Below are 13,077 nucleotides of genomic sequence, written 5' to 3'. Positions count from 1 at the left end.
CAACTTGTTCACGCTGACAATATTTCATTAGTAACTCTCTTCTCATCTGTCAACATTTGGCCCATATCTCCCTCACGCCTTCCTACTATTTTGCCAATCATGATGCATTATAGACTTTGTACTTGTACCAGCCTATACCCCTCCCTCTGGCAGCTCATTACATACTTGCACCACTCTCTGGAAAAATGCTGTGTGTGGGGGAAATTATACTCTCAGGCGTCCACGCTGCTGAGGCACCTATGGGTTCACACCGGTGAGAAGCCATTCATTCATTCGTCGTGTTGGACATGACTTAAACCATCATCCGACTGCTGAGGCATCCTGGCAGCCGCGCAGATGATAAATGTTTAGTAATACTGACGATAGCTGTTAATTTTGTTCAATGATAAGTAAACGTATTGGTGAGTGGAGAATATATAAAGATACAGGAGGGATAGATTAGAAATGCTTCAATCCTTCATTAAATCTATACAATGTATAGATTGATTTCCGTTTCTTCCTTCACCATGATTATCTTTTTTAATGTAGGAAAATGAATTAGAGACATAAGTATTTCCTTAACTTTCCAAAGGGGTAAAGTAATGCATGACATACTCAGTTAATTTTCATCTGTCAGCGTGTACTTTGGCCGGCTTATAAATTAGATTTAAACATTTCCTCACTAACAGTGACCATCAAGTGTACATTGAAGATTATTGGATAGGGCATCGTGGAGGTCTGTGTCCAGTGAACTTCCTTAGGGATTGGGGTGGGGGTGGGGGTATCTCTGCTCTTTTCGATTTTTATAAATGCGTTGGATGAGGAAGAAGAAAGGTGAGGTAGTAATTTTGCCGATGACATAGAGGTTGGTGGAGTTGTCAATAGTGTATTCAGCTGTTGTGGATTGCAATGAAACATTACGAGTTGAAATGGCCTGACATGTGGCAGTTGGAGATAAACCCGAAAAAGTGTGGAGTCGTTCACGTTGGAAGTGCGAGTTTCAATGCAGAACACAGGGTGAAAGGATTCCTGGCAGTGTGGAGGACCAGAGTAATCTTGGGTCATATTGGCTCTCTTCAGAGCAAGTGTCAGGCATTAGTCTATTCAAATAACTATGCACGTTAAAATCTACCAAGGAGTTTCCAGTTTTACAAGCAACGTTATGAAATAGTTGTTCAAAGTGACAATCAAAATGAAATAACTTGTATCTGATGTACTTTAGGAGAACATTGGAATGTAGTATCCACCCAGGTTACAATTAAAGTCGAGAAAGGTGAGATGATTTGAACAAGTTGATATGCTTCCTTGGAGGTATTTCGATTGTTTGCCAATAAATTATATTTTAGGAAGCTACATTTGATAATCTCGTCATGATCAATCAGAGCAGGACCACGGAGACAGCTGTTGTGACTGACGTTCATTTCAACAAATGCACCTGGAAATTCGGACATACCACGATGTTTAGCATTCAGTAAATGTGCCGATATGATGTGTTATATGTGAAATAAAGAACGTGTGAACTAACAGTAAACCTGCACTGGAATGTGTCCTAAGTACACGTTACTCTTTGAGGCGAAGCCGGACATGAAACAATTTATGTGTCCAGCACAATCGCTCTGCATTTTGACATCATCGATAGAGTGACACATTCCCCGTAGGAACTATCTTTAACCAGTCAGAAGAGAATTAATTCTCATGGGGAATGGGCAGGAATGCAGGGAGGATAATCAGGAACAGTCTTCACACTTAGATTGGTATAATTAAGAACTGTTCACGTTTCGAAGACAACTGAATAAAAAAGGTTGGCAAATTTTACACCAATATTTAACGTGTTACTTGAAACTTAAGCATCTGTGCATGAGTATTTTATAAGCTCACGGCACTCCTCAGGAGAAGGACGGGTCGAGTCGATCTGAGCACAGCAGTTGAAGATGGGGATTCTTTAAATCAACTGATCTTAAGTTGCTAAAGGTGTTCTTTTCTCTTTCTTGCACAGTGAATTCTTGTAGGAATCAATAGTAATGTGGATTTTTTTATGCGTGGGAAAGTGCAGATAACTCCTGCTAATGCACAGTTGATCGGCTATAACCCTGCGAATGAAGGTACAGAATCGAGATAACATTGACATATTTAAAATGTCAAAATTTTAAAAGTATATGAAAAGCAGCATCTGCAATCAAGAACAAGGTCAGATGTCATGCCTGAGATTTGTGGGCGGACAGAGCGTGAAATACACAAATAAAATAAAGCTGACACTCAAAATAGAGCTTCAATGACGTAGTTCAAAGGGAGAACTGGAGATGCTGGATGTTGAGGGTTTGAGACTAGCGGGTGGAGGAGTTAAATAGCAGACGCAAGGGGGGTGGGGGAAAGGCAGCTGAGAGTGCAAAAGGTAGATGAAAGTGGGGGAAATGGTGATAAGTCAGTGGAAGCAGGATGGGCATGTAGGACAAGCCATGAGCGCAGTGCTGAAATGGAAGTTTGGAACTAAGATTAGGTGCGGGGAGGAGATATGGGGAAACTGGTGAAATCCATATCGATGCCATGGGGCTGTTGGTTCCCGAGGCGGAAGATTAGGCGTTCTTTCTCCAAAGTCAGGTGGTAAGGGACTGGAGATGGAGGAGGCCCAGGACCGGTATGTCCTCTGTGGAGTGGTAGGGTAGTTGAAGTTTTTGGCCGTGAGGTGTTTGGTGCCGATGTCCTGAAACGCTCTTCGAGTCAGCATCTGGTCTTCAAAATGCAGAGGAGACTGCATCTGGATCAATGGATACAGTAAATGACATGCATGGAAATGGCGGTAAAAGTCTGATGATGTGGAAGGCAGCTTTGTGGCTTTGGACCCTGGTTGGCGGGATGTGAGGGCGCAGGTTTTGCAATTCCTGCGGTGGCAAAAGAAGTGGCCAATATCTCTGGTGTTGTGTTCCGTTTGTTGGTGGCTTAAATAGCGAAGGCTGTACGTTATGTGCAGAGGCAGCTGGGGTGGAGGGTGTTAACTCGGGAATCTCTGCCCTTTTGGGAGATGGAGGGATGTGTTTCGAGTGTGAAGGTACAGGAAATGGACGAGATGCATGGGAGGGCTTCATTAAACAGTGGGGAGGGGAAATTGCGGACTTTGGAAAGGCAGCCATCTGGTGTGATTTGTGGTGAACTACTCATACAGTCATAGAATCATAGAGCTATCCAGCTAGGAAACTAGCCCTCCGTTCCAAGCTGTCCAGATATCCCAACGCAATCTAGTCCCACCTGCCAGCTCCCAAACCATAACCCTCCTAACCCTTCCGATTCATAAACTCTTCAAAATGCATTTTACATGTTGCAATTGTACCGTCCTCCATCACTTCCTCTGGCAGCAGATTCCATGCACGTACAACCGTCTGCGTGAAAAAGTTGCCTCTCAGATCTCTCTTATATCATTCACCTCTCACCCTCTAATTCTGGACTCTCACACGTCATGGAAAATACGTTGGCTATTTTTCCTATTTACCTTCCTAACTTTGTAAGCCTCCATAAGGTCACGCCTCAGCCTCCAACGTTCGGGGGAAAACAGTCCCAGCCAGTTCAACCTCTCCCTGTAGCTCAAATCCTCCAACCCTGGCAACATCCTTGAAAATCTTTTCAGGACCCTTTCAAGTTTTACCGCATCTTTTAGATAGGAAGGAAACCAGAATTGCACCCAATATTCCGAAAGGGGACTAAGCAAGGTCCGGGACAGCCGCCAAATGGACGCAATGTTCTGACCAATAAAGCAAAGGATACCAAACGCATTGCTCACTCTCCAATCTACCAGCGACTACACTTTCAAGGAGCTATGAACCTGCCCTGCTTGGTATCTTTGTTCATCAACACTCCCTATGTACTTTCCGTGAAGTGGAAAAGTCCTGCTGAGTTTTGCTATCCCAAAATGCAGCACCTCACATTTACTTAATTAATCACCACCTGCCACTTCGCAGCTGTTTGGCCCATCTGACAAAAATCCTGTTGTAATCTGTGGTAACGTTCCTTGCTGTCCACTACACCTCCAATGCTGATTTCACCTGCAAACTTCCTGGTTATGCCTCTTATGCTCACATCCAAATCATGTATAAAAACGACGGAAATAGAGGACCCAGCATCGATCCTTTTGGCACTCCACTGGTCACAGGCCTCCAGTCTGAAAAGCAACCCTCACCCACCAGCCTCTGCCTTCTACCTTTCAGCCAATTCTGTATTCAAATGGCTAGTTCTCCCTGTATTCGTTGAGATCTAACCTTGCTAATCAGTCTCCTATGGGAAGACTGTCGAACGTCTGAGTGAAGTCCATATAGATGACATCTATCACTGTGCCCTCATGAATCTATATAGTTACTGTAATGGAAAATTATCCATTTACAGTGAAATTTGAAAGAGAATGATTTTGGAACATTTAATGCTGTGCTGAGCTTTGTAAACAATACTTTGGTGAGGGTTGCAGACAGCTTGTCTCTGTTTCAATTTTGTAAATATTCAACTCAACCTTGTGAGAGACGGACACAGTGAAAGCAGAAAAACTGTTATGTCCAAGACCAGGGGATGAGAGAGTAACAACTTGAGTTTTCCCAGTCTTTGCCCTTGAATGTGAGATAAGAAACAGTGTAAGTCAAGTATCTGAACAATGCTAAAATAATCCTTATATTGAGGCATCGAGATGCAAGTACTGGGGTCAATTCTGCTGAATTTAAATAAAGTTCCTTTCTTTGCCCTTGCTAATAGTTGAGTCAAGTCAATTTACTTTGCAAGACAGTAAACTTGGGAGCTTGTCTCGGTACCAGGCGTCTTCATGGGATTTTGAAAATTCTTAGGAGGCGTAGGCGCCAGCGCCATGAAGGTGTTTCCCTTCATATCGAGCGTTGAATTGGCCCTTTTCTGTGTCGGACCGGGAATCTGTTGATCGCCCAAGCGCCGGCGTTCGAATCGAATAGGGTCGTGGTAAGAGTCGTGACTTAAGTAATACTACATAGAGAGTTATTCTAAGAGAATAAATAAAGCAGGAACAGGGTTCAGTGAACTCACGGGTGGCAAAAGGGCAAAATCCAAGGGAAGGGAATGGCTGTCTCTGCAGTGTTTCAGAGACAGCACATGTCAGGGTGGTTTTAGACTTGGAGGCACCACTGGCTGTGTTGGACTCACCAAAGGCGTACTGGATGCGTGGTCTCCTGGTTTACGAAAACCAAGGCATTGAGGCCGACTTGTCCAATGCCAGAGGGGACCTCCGGAGGTAAGAAAGCAAGTCAAAGGGAATAGATAACGGTACCGCGTGAGAGAGAGAGAGCTGAACACTTTTCCAGTTACTCTAAAAATATGCCCCGACAAGAGCAAAGAAAAGGACAGTCCACACAGTACCAAAAATGCAATATATGCTAAATAATTACCTCCTTGCGTGTGTAAAGCAGTTAGAATTGTGGATCAAGGAACTTGGTTAACCTGAGGGAGCAAGTTTTAGTAAATGACAGGTGGAAATATTGAGATCGATGTTGGAGGAGAGAGAGAAGGAGGAAAGGACGTGAAAATATAGAACCTGTGAATTGGCGTGCTTATAACATGAGGCTGATATCAGAGAAAAGAAATCTCAAATAGGTGATAGATCAAATGCACGTACAAACACCAGCACACATGCAGACGCGAGCGTAACACAACCTAACGACGCTGTACAGGATCTTAAGTAAGTTTCATATTCTGACATTTATGACTGCCCTTCGAGACCATAACCCCCCGCTACGAGATCCGCCTGGCGAAATTCCATGTCAGCGGCCACCGCCTCATGGTCTGCTGAATCACCAGTCGCAACTGCAACCAATTGAAGGAAGAAGCCAAAAAGAAGGACAACCACTCCAAGATGGAAAGGCATCCAGGGCCTGTTCGCGCTCACCCCCCCGATGGATGATGAGTCAGACAATGAGGGTACTGGCGTATGATCATCTAACTAGATAGTTCTGCAAACCCCAATGTTTGAGCTTGCAGGTCAAGAAGAGTATCCAGTGTTGGTCGACCGGCAATGCACCATGAAGCATCTGGAAATGTACTGATGGGCAGTTGCTTGACTCACGCGAGGTGGAAGTAATAATTTCACCAGAGAAGTGACAAAGCTCTGTACTGAGTTCCATCCCACGTCACACGTGATGAGACGTCTCCTGGGATGAAAACTAGTGCCGATGTCACTAAAATCAAGTATAAGTGGCCAGCTGCAGACGTCCATGCCAGAGTAGTCAACATGCAAGCGGAACAGAACGGAGAATCAAATACTTTTGTTGCAGCGCTGGCAACCTTCTATCGGGAGGCATTCCCAGTGCGAATGGACATGACCAAAATAGGAATGCGTCAACAACGTGAAGGTGAGACAGTTTCCCAGTCCCTTCCGCACGTCACTGAAGTCCATAATGCTCATAGTGGACTGAGACCACCCAACGATGTAACGGCAGAAGAAATCATGCCGTATGAGGCACACCTAAGGAACAGCTTCATCAATGCAATGAACGACGAAATAGCAAAAAAGTTAAAAGACACTTGTATTACCTGCGACACAGGAAAGCTGAATTTGATAGAACAACATGCGATACATGCTGAAAAATTGCTTACACAAGAGAAGGATAAGTGGAAAATAAAAATGGAACTGCAAGCGTATAATGCTCATCTTAATATATTGCAAATTGTCACCCAGTCATTGGAGGGAGGTGCTGCACGAAGAGAGAGAGGCAGAGGTGGAGGTCGCTGAAGATGAAGAGGAAGGGGTCGTAGAAGAGGCGCTGGCAGAAGTAAATCTTGCGGGTCCTTTGTTTGCAGAACATTGGTCCACTGGGCGAGACAGTGCTCACACAGACAGCTTCAATCGGCCCGGGAGGCTGGACAGCAGGGTGGCTGACAGGGAAAAGCTGAGGTGGAGGTGGGCAGCACACAAAGTGCAGGTAAGCCCTTTTCTCTTCTGCTTGTCAACGAGGACTCGCTTATACTAATCTCTTCTATTAATCCTACGGGCCCTGAGACATGCCCAATCTCTCTGTTGACCGGTGAGATTGGGAAATGTGGACAATCTGTTTAAAATCACAATAATGCGTAGAAGTCGATGTCTACCTCTATGTTAAATTTGTAATGTACATCACTTACGTTTTTGGTAGATAAAGGGGCAACGTACTCAATCCTTAACGTAAGCCAGTTTAGTCAATCGAAGTGAATAAAGATGAGTGAAAGGTTCCTGAACACAATGAATGCATCAGGAGTCGTGATGCGTGAGAGATTTTCTGCACCCCTATTGTGCTAAACTAGTACTGGGCAAACATTCCAAGTCTCCTTGTTGTTTTCGGAATTTTGTCCTTTAAATCTGCTGGGTCGGGATCACATAGGGAGACTGGGGTTGGACTTCCGCATTACTCCGACGAGGGTGCAGGCAATTCAATGGGAAGATTTACCAGTCCAGGCTGCAAAATATGTTCCACGACCCCTGATATATATCTACGAGTGGCGATAAAGCAAGGGGGTTTTACGTTTAGTGAGCGATTCACTCACCCTGGAAGCAAACAACCAAGTTTATAATATTCACACCAATTTTTTTGCTGGAGATATGCTGCAATGCAAAGCGCACACACACACCGAGACGGCCTTGATGAATGATATGAGAAGGATTGGTTCAGGAGATCGGTTAAATCAGATCTGTTGTTGTAGTGCGAATTTTATTGGACGTGCAGTTAGAGTGAACTTTTCTCAGGTATCTGTATCAGCAAGCAGAACATATATTTTTGATGTGGAAGGCTCTGCTCCTCACGTGTCATTGACGAAGGTGTCTAGTGACATTTGGCAGAATTTGGGACATGGGTGCTAAAGGCACAAAGGCTGTGTCTTCGGTAACGACGTGGGTATCTGGTTCAATCAAATTATATGGACGCATAAGAAGAAACTAAATTGGCTAACTCAGGAAGTCAGGAAAGTCCTGAAAAGCCAAAGGGGATAGCGTGTCGTTTCACTGCGATAGAAGTCTCGGAGCCAAGAATAAAAATCGTCCCGACTGAGTTGTGGGCAAAGGGCAAACATGATGTGTAGCTCATACCGGGCTGTGAACCCATAAGGATAACCCCGTATTCTGAGTATCGTCCTTGTAGAACACAATAGCTGTGAAAACACTAGGCCGCAGAAAGAATTACTCCAGTCTTTGAATCCCTCTAAAGGTTGGAGTGATAATCTCCTGTGAAAACTCACCAGTGAGAACCCCCATTTTTCTGTTCAAAAAGGCATATATTCCCGGTGAACCAGAGGAATAGAGGTTTTTTTCAAGACCTGCAGGCAGTCAATAATGCTATTGTCCAATGCGCCCCAAATATTCTCAACTACTAGACTATGTCAGCTCAATTTGCAGCGGAGAGCAAATGGTTCTCTGTTGTGGATTTAGCAAATGTTTTCTTTTCTGTTCCGGTGTCTCCAGACAGTCAATTCTGGTTCGCTTTTTCATTAAAAGTGAAATCGTATACCTTCACGTGACTTTATCAGGGTCAATGTGCGTCTCCCAACATATATAATGAGGGTCTGCTCATGAGTCTGAAGTCTATTGTGCTTATTCCGGGGTCCACGCTTCTGCAGTATGTAGATGATTGGATGTAAGCGGCACCAACAAAGGAACAATGTGAGAAGGATTCCCGTGCGTTGCTCTGCCATCTAGCGAGGGAAGGGCACAAAGCCAGTCTCACAAAGCTATACTTTGTGGTACAACATGTAAAGTTCTTAGGTCACTTACTATCTGAACATGAGAAGACCATTGGTCAACACAGAGATCAAACAATCCAGCAAATTCCAAAGACTCACACGAAGAAACTTTGACTATCCTTTTGGGCAGAAGAGCGATGAGGGAGTATGGCGGTATGGAATAAATAGACCTTTCCCTGACAGCAACAGACAGGTGAACATCGTGGTAAAGTCTACCCTCACCCCCCACTTGAGATGCAGTGTAGAAGGCCTTACACAAGATAGTAGCACCAGGGCATGTCAATCAGGCTAAACCATGTCATGCATCTAACCCAAAGCAGGTTGCGGGGCGGTGGGGGGGGCGCATTAATTTCTCACCCGGAAATGGAGGGAGTCGACGGGGCATGATAGCGAGTCTAACTCGATTGTAGAAGGGGCCCTGCAGGAGATAAATGGCGTATATCCAACGCCAGTAGGTTGCGAAGAGCGAACGGACGTTGCAAAACGCAACGGGAAGAGAACGTGTGCTTTGGCCCTAATACAGCACAGGAGATTAGACGTTCGCTACTCTTGTTGGATATGTTTGCACACAGCCCGACGGTGGACTATCGAACTAATCACAGACATCCAGGAGAGAAATGTTAGCTGTCTCCTTCTGTGGGATGTGACTACCCTGACCCTGATAGGGGGCGCAGTTAGGACAAATCTCGTGCCACCACTCGAACTCAAGGCCAACCGCAGTCTCAAGGCTCACGCGCTTCCGACAACAGAATTCCACATACTGGAAGGCTGGGCAGAAACATGCATTTGCAACAATCCGGGGAGACTCGACTTGTGGAATCTCCCAGTACATTACGACACTGTACTTGAACAAGGATTTTTGCTCAGCAACTTTTGCAAATGGAATGATCAAAAACATTAATTGTTCGTTTATAAACAATTAGACCATGATGGTGGGTATAATATGTGCCTGTGGAGATACATGTTAACACCACCTTCCACTGGGATGAAAGGGGTGCTGCTACCTCGCGATACAGTGTGTGTTCCAAGGGCCGGTAGCAGGCGCAGCTGAAAGGATGTGCCACTGTGTTAGAATGGGATCACAATCACAGACCCCTGAACTATACCAGAGCGAACATTGGATGGTGCATTCTTTTGGGAGCAGGGACAACAGTGGCAATAAACAAGATGAATGGCCTCACATATACTGTATTACTGTTAGCAAATGAGACGGAGTAAGGTCTAGCGCTCATTAACATTAAGTTCACGGCAGTTATGGAAGCAGTGACACAAAATCGATTAGTGCTAGACATTCTGACAGCCGGGAGAGGGGACGTCTCCAAAATGTTAGGTACCTCATGCTGTTTGAATATTCCTGAGGAGTTCCAAACTATCACTAGTGTAATAAATCATATGAAGTACACCCGCCTCCCCCAGCAGATGACTCTTGGTTCCTATCGCTCAACTCCTTTCGGGGAGGACTAGGGGTATTGGATCCTACAAATGCTGCTAATTTTAGAACTGGTCTTATTCATAATGTTGTGTATAGGACCCTGCTTGTGTAATTGCCTACGCCGCTGCTTATGAGTGCAGTGGAATTCCAAAAATTAAAACTATCAGTGGCCACACGGCAGGAAATGCCTATTGCGTGGACCCCACCCTACCATGAAGTTGACGAGTGTGACGTGTGAATATGGGATGTGTAGAGGGCACACCAGAGCAAGTGACGATACCAACACAAAGCTGTGTTACGGATAGTTGGCTTCTTAGAAAAGGCCTGGTGTTTCCTAAACATTTTCTGATGTATAGCTATCCTGGTAATGTATTTGTTTTTGATGTTGTAGTTGTCCTTATGGTCATAAAATGACAAAAAGGGGAAATGTAATGGAAAATTATCCATTTACTGTGAAATTTGAAAGAGAATGATTTTCTAAAATTTCATGTTCTGCTGAGCTTTGCAAACAATATTTTGAAGAGTTTTGCAGCCAGATTGTCTCTGTTTGAAGTTTGCAAACATTCAACTCGACCTTGCGACAGTCGAACTCAGCGAAAGCTGAAGAACTATTCTGTCCAAGACCAGTGGATGAGAGAATTACAACTTATGTTTTCCCAGTCTATGCCCTTGAGAGCGTGATAAGAAACAATAGAAGGCAAGTATCTGAACAATGCTCAGATACCCCTTACATTGAAGCAACTAGCTGAATGTACTGCAGTTAAATCTGCAGAACTTAAATACATCTCCTTTCTTTGCTCTTGCTAACAATTGAGTCAATTCGATTGAATATCCACGACAGGACCAGGTGCTGCAGAATGTTACAAGGATAGGTAATGTTTTTCAGTACTGGAGAATGTTACAGGGATACGATTGTAGAATGTTTCAGAGATAACCTTTGGGTGCAGGTGCTGGAGGATGTTGAATTAATAGTGAGTGGGTGACGGTGGTGGCGAAATTTAACAGGGATAGTGCAAGGTGAAGGTTCTGGACAATGTTACAGGGACAGCGTGCATGGGTTTTGGGCAAATTACAGGTGTAAGGAGTTGCTGCAGCTGCTGAAGAACTTTAGTAGGCGAGTGCGTGTGCAAAGGTGGTGGGTAATGTTACACTTTTAGGTACTGATGATATTCTCCGCATAAGGATTGGTGTTGGTGCTACAGAATGTTGCAGGAATAGAGAATGGTGTAGATGGATGAGAAGAATGCAAAGGCAGCGGGTGCAGGTGTTTAAGATTGTTGCGGGAATCGCGAGTGGTTGGAGGTGCTGGAGAATGTCACAGGGACAGGGAGTGTCAGCAGGTGCTGGAGAATGAGATAAGGACAGGTGGTGGGTGTGGCTGCTTCAGAATGTTGCAGTAATAGGAATCAGCTGAAGTTACTGGAGAATGTGATAGGAATAGGGAGTTTTTGCAGGTACTGGACAATGTTACAGGGACAGGGAATGCGTTCAGGGGGTGCAGAAAATTACAGTAAGATATAGTGGGTGTAGGTGTTATAGAATGTGACCTAGATGGTGAGTTGTTAGAGGCTAGAGATTATTAGAGGTTGTGGCGTGTTTACAGGTGCTGGAGGATACTATAGTGATACATGGACTTGTAGGTGCTGGGTAATGTGACATGGATAGGGAAGGATGTCCCTGTTGGAGAATTGTTCACTGATAGATTGGTGTATCGGGGCTGGAGAAGCTTACAGGGATGAGCGGATTGTCGGTTCTGGAGAATGCTGTGTTGTAGGTGACGGTGTAGGTTCTGAGAATGTTAAAAGTGCAGTGATGGGTCATAGGTGCTGGACAATGTTGCAGGTTAACGTGCGGGGGGAGGTGCTACAGAATGTTTGCTGGGATGGGTTGCTGTAAAGTGTTACGGAAATAATGATCGTGTGTAGAGGCTGGAGATGTTACAGGAATATCTAGGGCTGTCGGCGTTTGAGATTGTTACAGCGATTGTGAATGTGTGAGTGGATGAGCAGATTACAGGAATGAGAAGTGTTTGTCTGTGATTGGGAATGTTAGAAGGATAGTGAATGGAGGTAGGTGCTGGAGAATGAGATTTGGATAGGGATTGGGTCTAAGTGCTGGAGAATATTATAAGGATGGAGAGTGAGGGTATAGTGGATAATGTTCGTAAGGGACAGCAAGGGTGTCTTTTCTGGGCAAGTAAGGGTTATAAGGATTGGAGAAGGATACCGCCTGAATATGAGTGCTTGTCTTACGAGGAGAGGTTGATGAACTTGGAATTTTCTCTTTGGAGAGAAGGAGGAAGAAAGGTGACCTGATCGAATGAGAGGCATGGGTAGAGTCGATTAACAGAGTCTTTTGTCCAGGCGAGGATTCACTGCCACGTGGGGTCATAGTTTGAAGTTCTTAAGAGGGAGCAATAGAAGAGACGTCAGAGGTAGTTTCGTTCCGCAGAGAGTTGCAAGTGCATGGAATGCGTTACCAACTGTAGTCATGGAAAAAGAGTCATTAGGGATATTTAAGCGGCTGCTAGAGACGCACATGGACAACATTGAATTGAGAGGTGCGTAGATTAGGTTATTTTATATTAGTTTGGAATAAATCCGTTGTACAACATCGTGGACCGAAGGACCTGTAGTCTACTGTACTTTTCTATGTTCTGTGTTCTATGTTCTGAGATTGCATGGATATTGTGGCCCTTTAAGTGCTGAAGAACGTTAGAGAATGAGGGAGGAGTGCAGGAGCTGTAAAAGGTGTCAGTGATAGGGAGTAAATTAGTTGCTAGAGGATGTGAAAGGAATATGGAAGGGTGTAATTGCTGGAAAATGTTACAGGGATGTGGAATAGAGTAGGTGCTGCTAAATGTTACATGGATCAGCAGGCTTGTAAGTGACAGAGTATGCTGCAGTGATGGAGAGTGGTGTCAGTAGAACATAGAACATCACAGCGCAGTACAGTCCAAAGAT

Source organism: Hemiscyllium ocellatum, chromosome 9 (genome assembly GCF_020745735.1).
Source record: "Hemiscyllium ocellatum isolate sHemOce1 chromosome 9, sHemOce1.pat.X.cur, whole genome shotgun sequence".
NCBI lineage: Eukaryota > Metazoa > Chordata > Chondrichthyes > Orectolobiformes > Hemiscylliidae > Hemiscyllium > Hemiscyllium ocellatum.
Note: the sequence above shows the minus strand (reverse complement) of the source record.